The 14,144-nt window shown below is 33.3% G+C and overlaps 1 protein-coding gene across 1 annotated transcript in view; it reads left to right on the top strand.

Annotated features, from left to right (window-relative positions):
- Positions 1-3,677: 3,677 nt before the first annotated feature.
- The window catches only part of LOC122806655 (putative GPI-anchored protein pfl2), a 160,555-nt gene continuing 150,088 nt past the window's right edge, over positions 3,678-14,144 (top strand). The window contains exon 1 of the mRNA XM_044077257.1: positions 3,678-3,797. The gene's annotated coding sequence lies outside the window, so the exon portion shown is untranslated. The remainder of the gene's footprint in view (positions 3,798-14,144) is intronic.

The following is a 14,144-nucleotide window of genomic DNA, read 5'->3' as shown; positions in this document are numbered from 1 at the left end:
TAAACCAGGAGTTTTGGAGTTAGGTATTTGTTTCCAGTATGCTGGTATTAGGTATTCCGACATTCACGGAACAGTTTTGAGCATTGGTAGACTTGATCACCAATATATATAAACATATATATATATATATATATATACATAGCTATATCTCTTTCTCTCTCTCTCTCTCTCTCTCTTGATATATATATATATATGTATATATATATATATATATATATATATATATATATATATATATATATATAAATGGGTCTAGGACTACTCATTAATCATTTGTAAAGTCTACATTCATAATACTGGCACAAAGTAAAAAAAAATGGAACATCGACACACACTGAGCATTCTTTGAAGAATACACCAAACAGGCTAAACCAACAACACCACCTTCTACTAATATCCATACTTACTCTGAGATTGCACAAATCCTGGGGTAAAGTGAATATTCCCCTAACTGGAGATTGCCAATCTCGTGCACGTGACCCAAACTGGTGTCTACATTGTGCACATTCAACGAGATGTACGGGAGCCGTATATAGATATATATTTATGTGTGTGTGTGTACATGTGTGCGTGTGTCTGTGTAGCTATATCTATATATATATATATATATATATATATATATATATATATATATATATATATATATATTATATACATATACATATATAAACATACGTGCATATATATGTGTATATATATATATATATATATATATATATATATATATATATATATATATATATATATATATATATATATATATATATATATATATATATATATATATATATATGATATATATATATATACATATAATATATATATATATATATATATCTATAAATAAATGATCTGGCCTTGTCTGTCCACTGGAGCTAAGTCAGTTTTTATTCACCTTTACATAAGACTGAATAAGTACATGGATTTAAACCTAGTTAGAATTGATTATTTCTGGCATAAGTAGCACTGTTTTTAAATTTAGGAAGGAATAAATCATTTGGCTGTTCTAAGCATCATCCTCTGTGGTACTCTTGATGTCACAAAAATGGAAATAAAGAATCTTCCTAGCACCATGTTCTACTTTTACTAAATGAGATGACCAGTATGTTTATATGTGTTAATACGTATGCATGTGATCTCATCTGCACAGTGCAGATGGGAGAATTTTCTGTCCTAGAATTTGGAACAAACATTATGCCCTCCATAACATTGGCCCATTTGGTCAACAATGGCTTGCTAATATAGCAGTAGCTTAAATGGAGGACTCAGGTTGCATGATTAGCAATCCATTGAAACACAGATGTGGACAGAATCCGCACTAAATACAGATGCAATGTCTGATGTTTTATTCCTGCTACTTCTAATAGTTCAGAGTTCAAGAGTTTAGTTGTATCATCCCAAAAAGAAGTACCCGTGTTCATTATATTTTTTCATTGTTAAAAAGATAATAAGTAAGAAGATTTTGTAAAAGAAACTGATGTCTCTCAAGACTTGCATTCCAGCACCACTCATCCCCCGTCTGCATTCCCGTGCACTAATTTGTTGTATCATCAGCCTAACTCAGAACTTCATTTCCCAATATTCTCAACAGGCTGTCAACTTTCTTCCTTTCAATCTAGTACATTTAATGCAAAATGTTCATTGGTTCAAAAATCTTTTATCCAGTTCTCCAGGCAGCATATAATTTCTAAAAATATAGAAACTAGATTCCTTGCATGAATTACCTTTGTAGTTGCAAACAGTTCTTAACACGTAAAACAACTATCAGTTTTTCTGTTTGCTCTGGCAAGTTTTATTTTATTTATTTAGTCATTTAATTTTTTGCTACTTATCACTTTAGAGTGCACATTTGTCCATTTTTTTATGAAAATTATTCATAGGTACATAGGTAACTTGTAGGCTAGCTGCCCTTTTGGTCCATTTTAAGCCATAACTAATTTCTATTTTTGTGCTCAAATTAACCTATCTCATTTGGTTACAGATTGCCTTACCCATCCCATGGTTGATAATTATATATTACCCCTATTAAGGATTACTGAGGGTAGTACATAGCTAATTTCAGGGGACCCATGTATGGCATAAAGCATTCAGGAGCTGCTTCTGTCAGTTAGTAGTGCAGAGGAAAGTCATGTGGCAAATTTAGCATTCATAGATCCACACTACACTTGAATATGGACATGGATGAACTTTGTTTTATGTGGATAGGGAGTCTGTTCGAGAGTAGCAGTATCTTCTGTGAGGTATACCTGTCCTTCTAAATCATTGTGCTGATGTTGCAGAAGACTTTTGATCCCTACACTGAGTATTTCTAATGTTATATGCTAGTTAACTTGCTGATGTGCGGTAAATCCATCAGTATTGGCTTGGAGGATGCCTTGTATGCCAGACAGAGAGTTTACATCTTAGCAGTCTGTAGGATATCAAGTATAGTGACAGGGCTTTGAGTCGGTCCATGTAGGACAGGTTGTTTATGCTTTGCCTCCGTTTAGTAAGGTATCTCTGTGGGTGTTCCAGTATTTGTTTGTGTCTGGACAGATGCATGCTAAGGGGACATTAGACTCAGTGAATGGCCTAATGAGGGGTGAATAAAGGGAAAAAATGACATCCCTAAATCTAAACACAACCCTTTTGTTTATAAGCTGTGCAATACAGAAAGACTTTCTTACAGCAATGGTATTGGTTGGTCAAAAGTTAGGTCACTGTCCACATACTTTCCAAATCCAGAACAACTGCGTCAACTCTTAGAGGCATATTGTCAATGTGGTGGTTCCCTGGGGGTAGATGACTTCCCAAACAATACAATAATGTATTTTTGGCATTTAGTTTCCGTCCATGAGTTTAGCACCAGTTATTTATTTGGGACAAGCTTTCCTGTAGGATGGCTAAATCATCTGGGGAGTAATGACTGCTCCTAGCTTACAGCCATCTGTAAATTTACTCAGCCAAAGCCCTTTGGCATCGCCTTTTAATTCATAAAAGTTAATGCCAAACAGGAAAGATCCCTGCACAAAACCCTGGGGGACTCCACTGCTGACTGGTCTTGTTGTAGAGATACCCCCCCTTATTTTGATTTCCTGCATCCTATCTGTGAGCCAGTTGTCAATACTTTGGCGTGATGCAGGGTTTTATTCCAAGTTTATTTAGCTTTTCTGCTATTTCTGAATCGGGAATTGCATCAAAAACTTTGACCAGTTTGACATATGTGGTGTGCACTGTTTTTCTTTCATGCATTGGTTTGGTGACCTTTTCAAAAAAGTTTATCAGGCTAAGTAAGCATGAACTGCCATTAACAAATCCAAACTGAGATGAGTCCAGTGCTGTCTTGTCTGATTAGTTCCATGATAAGTCTTTCCATGGCTTTGTATATGAGGCTGGTCAGACTTATGAGTCTATGGAAGGTCCTCCCTTATGCAGAGGAATGACTGTAGCTGTTTTCCATTCATTTGTTATGAAACCTGTAGGGAGAATGAGGATGAATCATGATTAACTCATAAGTATTGCATTGGCTATGATAGCACCTCTTCAGTGTATGCATATTCATGTATGTGTAATCATTTATAATTTCATGGCTGTACCCCTTTTGCAAATACAAATAAAATGAAATTACTCAATAAGATGTGATGAAATAAGCTTGGCTGAGGAAATGCGCATTAATTACATTTTTATAATGGGTGGGTGCACACATAAAACTATCAGTTACTTAAATGTTTTATTGCAGATAGAATCAGCACTGGAAGGTACAGTGTAATCAGAATAAAGGATATCAGAAAAAGAGAACAAAAAGGAACAGCAATCAGGTAGGATTCAGCTTGAAATGCTTCAGCTCTGCAAAATCATTGAAAAGCCTGCTGATTGCTTATTCAAACATGCAGACATAGTTCATTGCTATATATAGCCACTCTGTGTTGTATCATATTATTCTGTTTGTGTTTTCATTATTGCCAAATACAGTGTAAAATAACTAATTTCATGCTCTGCCTAAGTATTAAGAATAAATGCAGTTTTGCTAGATTCATTCTTTTTTCTGGAACTACAGTTTGTTGAAGAAATTATGACAAACTGAAAAGTTTTGATATTGCTGAAATGCTAGTTACATTTTTAAAGAAATGTATTAAAACCCTTCATATATTGTATTTGCATAGAAAATATTTTGTTTTTTAACAGCATGAAAGGAAGGTCAATCCAATAGTCTGTCCTACTGATAAAGATCTTTTGAGATTGTTAACAGATTTGCTGCCGAAACACAACAGTAATATTTATACTAGATATATATATATAGCTATAGAAATCTATAGTGTGTATGTATATATATATATATATATATATATATATATATGTATAGATATATTTCTATCCCCTTCATCGGATCGAAATCTCAGAACATCGAAACTCTGATCGTTGAAGACCAGAGGCTTGACGTTTTGAAATATTGACCCTTGTGAATAGAGATTGCTATACAGTGTGGAACAGCAACTTTACCATTTTCTTCACTACATGTAGTGAGATCTTGGAGTTGGGATATTTCAGTAATGGGGGTGTGGGGGGTGCATGGGGGCAAGCCCCCCTGCAAAAATGTTAGAAGTTTTCATGTTTTAGATTGTTTTTCTGTAAGTTCGATATTTCAGGACTTTGATCCTATATAGATATATATATATATATATATATATATATGTGTGTATGTGTGTGTGTGTGTGTGTGTGTGTGTGTGTGTGTGTGTATAAATATATATATAATATATATATATATATATATATATATATATTGATTCACTTCATAACACTGAAAGTTCAAAACACTGAAAATGAGAAAACTTCATAATATAGAAGACCAAAACACTGAAACTTCAAAACATTGAAAACACATATCATTCTTATACTGAGTTTAAACAACATAAATCATAACACTTTCCACCAAGTGTAAGCAGGGGGGCACTTGGTGGAAAGTGCTATGATTATGTTGTTTAAACTCAGTATATGTATGATATGTGCTTTCAGTGTTTTGAGTTTCAGTGTTTTGAGTTTTCAAAATTTTGAAGTTTCAACGTTTTGGTTTCAGTGTTTTGAGTTTCAGTGTTTTGAGCTTTCAGTGTTATGAAGTGAATATATATATATATATATATATATATATATATATGTGTGTGTGTGTGTGTGTGTGTGTGTGTGTGTGTCTATACATATATATATATATATATATATATATATATATATATATATATATATATAGACACACACACACACACACACACACACACACACACATCTATAAATAAATATATATTTCCATATACAGTTGCATATTATGTGTTTAGACTCTATGTATTTTAAATGTATGTCATGTTTGAGAATAGTCGAATGTTGTAAATTGTGAATGGACAAAGTTTTATCCTTGGTCCCCTCGTCTTTAATATTTTCAGCAACACCCTCTATACTTCCAAACAAGAGGCCACCCTAATACAATATGTAGATGATTCTGCTCTTGTTTGTACATCTGATATCATGGTACACCTCTAAAAAACTACTTTGGAAGCTTTAACAACCACTGAAACATGGCTTTGTAGCTCACAACTCATGCTCAACCCTTAAAAGGCAAAACTTCTACTTTTTCGCCAAATTCCTGTCTCATGCAAAAACTCGTCTTTCTTTAAAATACAATCATTGAAGTGACTTGTAATAGAAAACTATTAGGGGTGATAGTGAATGATAATCTTACATTTGACCTGCATATACAGAATTGCATAAGAAAAACTCATCAAAAACTAAGGATGCTTTACAGAGCCAAAAACTTTCATAAATGCGACTAAAACTACACTTGCCACTACTTATCACTTCCCCACACTTCTTTATAGTGCTCCCATCCTTACTAACCTCCACACTTCGCAAAAATTAAAACTTGAACAATGCCAAAACAAAGCTGCTAAATTAGCAGCACATACCCCCTTCAGAGCCCACCACTGTATAGCACTGAAAAGCCTAAATTGCTTAAAATTGTTACATCAACTAACATATACACAACTTCTTACCACCGATAAAATTATCCAGCATCCATCTTTTTGTCCAGCACTAAAACACATTCTGCACAACCATGTTCCCAGCCAGTCATGGCGATCCAGTGACCAAAAACTCTTGTCTGTCTACAAACGTAGTAAATCTGCTGAGCATTGTCTGTACTAGTACAAGGTTTCTAAGGCCTGGAACTCCTTACCTGTATCCATCAGGTCTATACCCTCCCTACCATCTTTCAAAACCACTCTGAAAGACATCCTAGCTAAAATCTGGCTTTGTTCTTCCTCAAAACCAGTATAAACTATATCCTAAATATGAACAAGTATCTTTTCATTCCTTACACCTCCTTACTCTCCCTTCTTCATTTACTTCCTTACCGCTATCTAATTCTCTTCCCCGACTTTCTCTCTAAATATATCATACTCCTGTTTTTCCCTCACTTCATATAGCAATTCATATTTGTATTAGACTAACTTACCTTTAATTTCTCCACAAACTGTCTAAAATTTCTGTAAATTTTAAATGATTGTTACATTACCTCAGTTCGATTCTTAAGCAGTGTTTTGTTCTACTATGTTTAGTTTGTTATAACTATTTAAACTGCAGATGTTTTTGTTTTATTTTTGAAGATTTTAAAATTATTGTTCTTAAAATATTTTGAAATACTTTGGAGCTTTTCTTACGGACCTCCACTGAAAATGGGGTCCTACCCAGTAGGACTTTCCCTGTAATCAAATGTCAATAAATAAATAAATAATGTATACAGTGAAGTGATGGTTGTTATTAGAGGTTAGGAAGCTGTGTGTGTGTGTGTGTGTGTGTGTGTGTGTGTGTGTGTGTGTGTGTGTGTGTATGCACGCACGCGGGTGCACGTGTATATGTGCGAGCATTCATGTGTGTGTGTGTGTGTGTGTGTGTGTGTGTGTGTGTGTGTGTGTGTGTGTGTGTGTGTGTGTGTGCGCATGTGTGTGTGTGACAGAGTGTATGAGATTATGGTCAGGGTTGGGTGAGCAGATAGGTTTAGTGTTGTATGAGTGTATGTGTGCTAGAGTTAAGCTTAGGATAAGGGGTGGGTAAGGGGATAGATTTTGTATTTTTCAAAGAAAAATGTATGCACAAGCACTGAAGCCCAATAAACTCTTCTTTAACTGGAACAAATACTCCTCAGTTTGTAGACAAACGTTCTTTTATTACTTTACCAGTAGTTTAAAAGATGCACGAACAGTTAATAAAATCGAAACACAAGTAAATCCAAATGTAAACCAAAGTGAATCAAGCGCTTTCACCCGTTACCATGACGGGCTTTATCAAGATGAACCACCTAGAAAACTTTATGTGCTTATATACAAGCTTTTGAAACCAATTATTCAATTAAAGCAACGTACAAAGTAAATTGCACCAATCCAAAATGCAAAGCTTTGCTTACTGCTTGAATTGCTTATAGCAACATCGCTTCACGGTGTTCTAAATTAGTGTTTACAGTGAGCGTGTTTCAACCCTTAAGCATAATAAAGTACGCTTAAACAAATATTTTTTCTTCTTTTTCCAACATTAGTATTATGCAACAATAATCTAAACAATATACTAAGTAAGAACTGGTTATGAGAATGACTAGGGTTGCGGTAAATACTTGTCAGCATTCTTTAGTTATTTGTATGCCCCGTGGTTGCTATAGTGTGTAAGTGTTTACTTCTTCCAAATGGATTGTCATTAAATAATATCTCTAAAAATAATAATAATGTAAATTGTATGCAATACTTTATGTTTTACTAGTCTTGAATAATCTTGTAAGAGGTATTGTAAATATTACGCTCTTGGATACTTCGTTGCCAAAAAGTGTAATCTGAAGCTTATGCAGGACTACGGATGTGTTGTAACAGTACATGGCCCTACTTATGATAAAATTTTTATACGCTTGTAGAATTAATTGTTGTTGTTAATTGTGAATGTTAAATGAAATAAATAAGTAAATAAACATTGTTGTGTACAATATCATAATATTATAAAATATTTGTCCGTTTAAAATAATACATATATCTATAAAATAAATCTTGGTAGTAGAAAATCTGTGTGATAAAGAAAATAAAGTATAGCAAATCAACATTAAATACATATTAATTTATATTCCTTAAACATACCGTTTGCAGAATACTTTTACAATTTTATAAGAATAAGTGTGTAAGAGTAAAAAATCAATGTTGATTGAACAACTACTAAGGAATTTCTAATATTAGTTAAACCACTACGTAAGTTGTTATTTATTATTTAAATGTATGACTTTTTTATGATAATTTGATACCTGTACAATTCATAAATATTAATAATTTATTATATTATTAAATTAGTGAATGGGTAAAAAAATAATAAAATAAAAATTGTATATACAAATTATATTAAGTTCAAATGCTGTGAATTTTATGGACATCAATTAAATAAATAATAATATTTATTAAATATAATTTTGATTTTGAAAAATGTATTTAAATATAAAAATATGTATAAAAATATTATGTTAAAAATATATTCATTACTATAAGTAGTGAGAGCATACTGTGTTTACATTTTTACTACGGTGTTATTTGGAACAATAGTCTTACCCAAAAGAAAGACTCAAAACGAATAGCCACTAACATGTACTACTGAATTAAAATTAGGTGAAATTTACCTAAAAAGTGAACAAAATGTTTGTAGTCATGTAAAACAACATGTCATGTTTTCTACAAGTTATTTTAATAAACTAAAATGTTATTATTAACAGTCATCTATTGAAATATACTATGATTGTGCACTAAAATTCTTAAAAATTCATTGTAGTTATAATTTTGCCCTTCTTAGTTTAAGAAGACTAGTGATACTAATGGCTTTGTTGAGTCCAGGGGGTTTTGATGCATTTAGTTTTAACTGCCAATTCAATTCTTTGAATTCTATAGAAGTTTCCCAATCTCCCCCTCTAGGGTTAAGAGGAACCTGCTCAATGACTAAAAATTTTAGTGTCATCTTAGGGCAGTTAGTGAGATGTTTAACAAATGCGTTTGTCTTTCTTTTTTCGAATATCATACAGATGTTCGTAAATTCTTTTACGCAATGTTCTTTCAGATTTGCCCACGTAGAAACTCTCACATTCTTGGCAAACTCCTAAATAAATAATACCCTTTGAGCCACAGTTACAATAACCTGTTGGCTTTAAGGTAAATTTCCTTGATTTAATATAATGAACATTAGTTTCAATAATAGAGGAACATTGTTTGCAACTATTACATTTGTATGTTCCAACCTTACCACCCCTGTTGACAAGTTGTGGTGGTAATTGTTTTTCAAACATATCTTTCAAATTAATATTTCTTGCATCTACAAAAATTGGCCTTTCTGGTATCCATTTCTTAGTATCTTCATTTGAAGTTAAAATAGGCCAAAATTTGCTAACCATATTCTTAATTTTACTAGTGTCGTTATTAAAAGTACAACTAAAAGTAGTTTGGGAAAAAGGGGTATTCGATTCAACATCAGGTGTCGTGTTTGATGTTGGAATTAGCTCTATACCTGTGCCCAACAATGGACTATATGTATCAGTTCTTCTTAGTAAAACTTCTTGGTGCATTTTTTCTATTAGTGTCAAAGGATAACCTCTCTCAAGAAATAGTTTTGTCAACCTTTGAGCTTCATCAGAGAACTTCTTATCAGTGTTACACATTCTAGAAGCTCTGATGAATTGGCCTTTCACAATACCTTTCTTCTGAGAAAAAGGATGGGCACTACTAAAATGGAGATATATGTTGGAGAAGGTTGGTTTTCTATAAATTGAAGACTCAAATATTTGTAATTCCATGTTTTTATACAATAACACATCAAGGTAATTCATCTGGTTCTCACTAACATTAGATGTGAATTTTAAAAAGTTAGTAGTCTCATTTATGTAAACCAAAAAAGCCTCCAAGCTTGTTTTACTACCTTCCCATAAAATACATATATCGTCCAGGTATCTCTGGTAGTGTAAAATATTATTTTTCCATTGTGGTTTGTATTTTTCAAGTATATGTGGGTTAGGGTAAGGATTAGGGAATAGGATACATTTAGTATTATGCAAGTGTATGCAGATTAGGGTTCAGCTAAGGATTAGTTAAGGGGATAGATTTAGTTGGTGCATGCTGTGTGTGTCCAAGCCTGTCTTGTTTAGTGATAGTGCTATGGAAGGTGCCTTTCTGATTAACTTACTAATACCTGCAGGCTCTAACCCTTTCCCTGCCTCTAACACTAACCCTGTACCATAGCTTACAAAAACCCTTTCCAGAACACTAACACTGATCAGACAAATTATGAGATCTTTCTGTTTTTCTGTATATTTGGTTTCCAGGAACCATGTGTTTTAAAATTTAAACATTTTTCAGGACTGAGATGATAATTCTACATTTTGATTACATTATTATTATTATTATTATTATTGGTACATTATTTATATATCTGCCTATATCTATATATATCTGTCTGTATCTATATATCTATATGTATATCTACCTATCTATCTATATCTATATATATATATATATATATATATATATATATATATATATATATATATATATATATATATGGTTTACAGTCAAAATAAACTAAGATTGGCAGTTTGCATGGAGGATTGAGGCTCCAAGCTGCATCCTGCAGTCCTGGGCTTGAGTTACTCTGCCTCCATTTGCCTGATTTGTGACTGAGCAAGTCTGTTAACCAGACAGTGCTCTGAGGCAGTTGGCAAATTGGGCTAGACTCCTCTGTGCTCTCCTCGACTGCATGCCGGCTATGTACCTCTAAACCTAAAAGTTACCAGCTGGAGGGCCACATAACTCTGTCGATGACAGTCATAACATGGTAGGTGGTTCTCAATATATTCATTTAAAAAAACAAAATTAAGATTTATTAGGCATCTTATTTATCAATGAGGATTTACAAAGTAAGTTACTCTGTGGCTCAGAAGACTTTCTTGTGTACTTCCTTAGTATGAATCTTTCTGGTGCATCTTGCATTTGGAGCAAAATGGTACCAAAAAGTCTTTGATTTTGATTTTTGTCTTGGAGAGCAAATAGACGTAAGAAAATATATGGATTTAAATTGATATGATTTCACAAAAAGGCAAGAGGTAGAAGAAGCTGATAGCACTTAATGTCAGAGAAGAAAATAATGAAACACAATTGCAGATGTCTTCCCTCCAAGCATGAATGAAGTGGAGAACATAAGAGCAGACTTTGTTCAGGCATGATAAAGGGCAGCTCTGGGCCATAAACACACAAACTCTATGTATAAAACCGGGTTCATCTTCTCATACTTTTTCAGATGTCAGGAAATAAGTGACTGGAAGATGCATATTACTCTGCAACTAAGTGCCCCAACATGAATCTTTATTACCCCTCTAAAAATATGCTGTGTTGTAGTAGGTGACAGATAAAAGCAATGTTCTCCTTTATTTAATTATTAAAGGGGACAGTTGGATCTACATATTTTCTACTACAAAGTGGGTTTTGGACAAAAGTATGCCAATGTATGTACAAAATATGAGATTCTGGATACTTCCTTGAGTCCGACATAAATGATATTGAATGTGAAAATAACTTTTAATAATATTAGGGCAACACATTGGTGCATGAGTTAGTGTTACTACCTGATAGACCCTGGTTCTTGTACATGTTTACTGAAAGTTCTACCTTCCTTCCTCATGACAGATGTGGTGTAATTGGATTTGTATTCTTCAAAATTGTTCATAGACATGCATGGGGTGTGTGTGTGTGTGTTTGAGTATCTGTGTGCCCTATAATGAACTAGTATCCGCTCTATAATTACTTTTATTGCCTTATATCTGCTAATGCTAGAATAAGCCCTGGCTTTCCCAACTCTCTGAACAGACTAAAACTAGTATCAATATGAATGGATCATATGACATAATTTTATCATGTGGAAATCAACTTTTGATAAGTTTTGCTGCATAGATTTGGGTAGACTTTAAACACTGAAATGTCTAACAGCAAGGTTTTAATATGAGAACAGATGTATGTTTAGGCTTATGTACAATGTCATTGATCTTACCAACTATATTAATATATATATATATATATATATATATATATATTTTTTTTTTTGCATCATATTTTATGTCACTTGAGTGAATATTAATGTTGTTTGTGTTTTTATGTTGCTTACCTATCAAGAAATGATAGAAAGTCGATAAGTTTTTTTTTACGTCCGCAGACAGGGCCTTCTAGACTCCTAAGTAAGTCTTGCTAGTTTAATAGGAAAGCCTACTACAGGATTGCAGATAGTGAAACAACTGGCTGAAGCACTCACAATGGTCTGGCAAGGCCATGCATAAAGCAATGGACACCACTACCTATAATCTGCTGTCTATATTCTAAATCTTAACAGCATTTCAGTATTCCAATATATTGCTATTATGAATATTTTTGGAAGAATTATTCCTTTAAACCAATAAAAATGCATTAATTATTTAAATAAAAAGATAGCATATCATTTTAACATTAAAACTTTTCTTTTGTCTGTGTCAGATTAACCAGACGTTTATGAAACAGCTGACTGTAGATTTTAGATAATATAATTAATATCTCAAATAGTTAACTGTCCCCTAGAGCAATTTGCTTTCTTATTATTAAAGTTTATTCTTGTGAATTAAGTGAAGGGAAATGAATCAGAATTAATCTGAAAACTTTTTTCATACTTCAAGAAGCCATTGCTTTAAATAGAGTTTTTGCACCTCTCTTGTTCTGAGCTCACTGTCCTACATACTGCCACCAATCAATGCTTTTTCCCTGTCCATTTCTTGCACCTCAGTCCCCACTGCTGCTCTGCTATTGAATGACCTCAGATTGGCTAAGAGAAGAAGGGCATAGGGGTTCCATTCATGGTTAAAGGTTAACTGGGAGTTATTTAATATACACGATCTGCGTTAATCCGCATGCTGCTTTTCCTGGAAACTTCACAAGCCCCATCACAAACACAAGAATGTGCAAGCAAATACTTAAAAACAACATACAGAACACACAAACACAATGGCAGTGACATATTTTATTTTCTTAGGCACAAAGTTCTTAGCTGATGGTGATCACACACATGAAATTAAGGGTTTATGCTTTTTAGAAGGAAATCTATGGCAAATCTGGATAAGTTCTAAAGCAGACAAGATATCACATTGTCAAGCAAGGTATTTACAGTCAAAGCAATCATTTCCCAATATAACATATGGCCATGTGACCTAGTCTAAAAGAGAGGCTGTGAATCAGAACATCAATGCTTTTGAACTGTGCTGTTGAAGAAAACTTTTGAGAGGTCCATGGACTGTAGGATAGTCAATCAGTACATAGGGAAGTAATCACAGACTGTTCAGTAAAGTGCATGTTCTCAAGTCTTTAGATTATATAATGCAAAAGGCAAAATTCACTAGAGAAGACACTAATGCTGGGAAAGACTGAAGGCAAAACAAGGAGAGGAAGCAGTGGATAAAATATGGATGACATTACTCAAATACTAAATATGACTTTAAAAGAAATTAAAGAAGCAGTTACTGACAGTCAAGCCTGGTATGATGACAACCTTGAGGTAGTAAAGAGTTGGACTTAACTAGATGATTAGATGCAACAACAATTCTCAAGTGTATTCATGGGTGTTTGTGTGTTTGTGTGCAGAAGCCACGTGAGGCTTCATTCTGAACACTTATCATGACCTGTAACATAATGAAATGCAATTGTATGATGGAGAATCAGTTAATTAAATACACCTAACATGACATTTTTCTGCCACCTTTTTATTTATGCAAATGTTACAAATGGAATAGCATAGAAAAAAATGTATAGAAAACCAGAGAATACCGATCTGCATGATCACTCTTACATAAAGATTAAAGGATTTTGCACCCTTGTGTCAGAATAAACATTTTATTTAAGTGCTATTGACCCTCCCAGGTATCCATTGCAAAATAAGCAGTCATTTAGCACTGCCAAAATAATCTTTTAAGTTTCCCTCAATTATGTTGCAACTCAAAACTAGTACATCTTGAGAAATCAATGCCCTAAGATACACTTTGGCAGCAGGTGGATCTGTTTTTTCTTTTTAGTTTTCATAGTTTAATGACTTTGTTGTAATCAACTG

This window comes from Protopterus annectens, chromosome 7.part0 (assembly GCF_019279795.1).
Source record: "Protopterus annectens isolate FY-2018-M chromosome 7.part0, PAN1.0, whole genome shotgun sequence".
NCBI lineage: Eukaryota > Metazoa > Chordata > Ceratodontiformes > Protopteridae > Protopterus > Protopterus annectens.
This window is presented reverse-complemented; position numbering and strand designations above follow the sequence as displayed.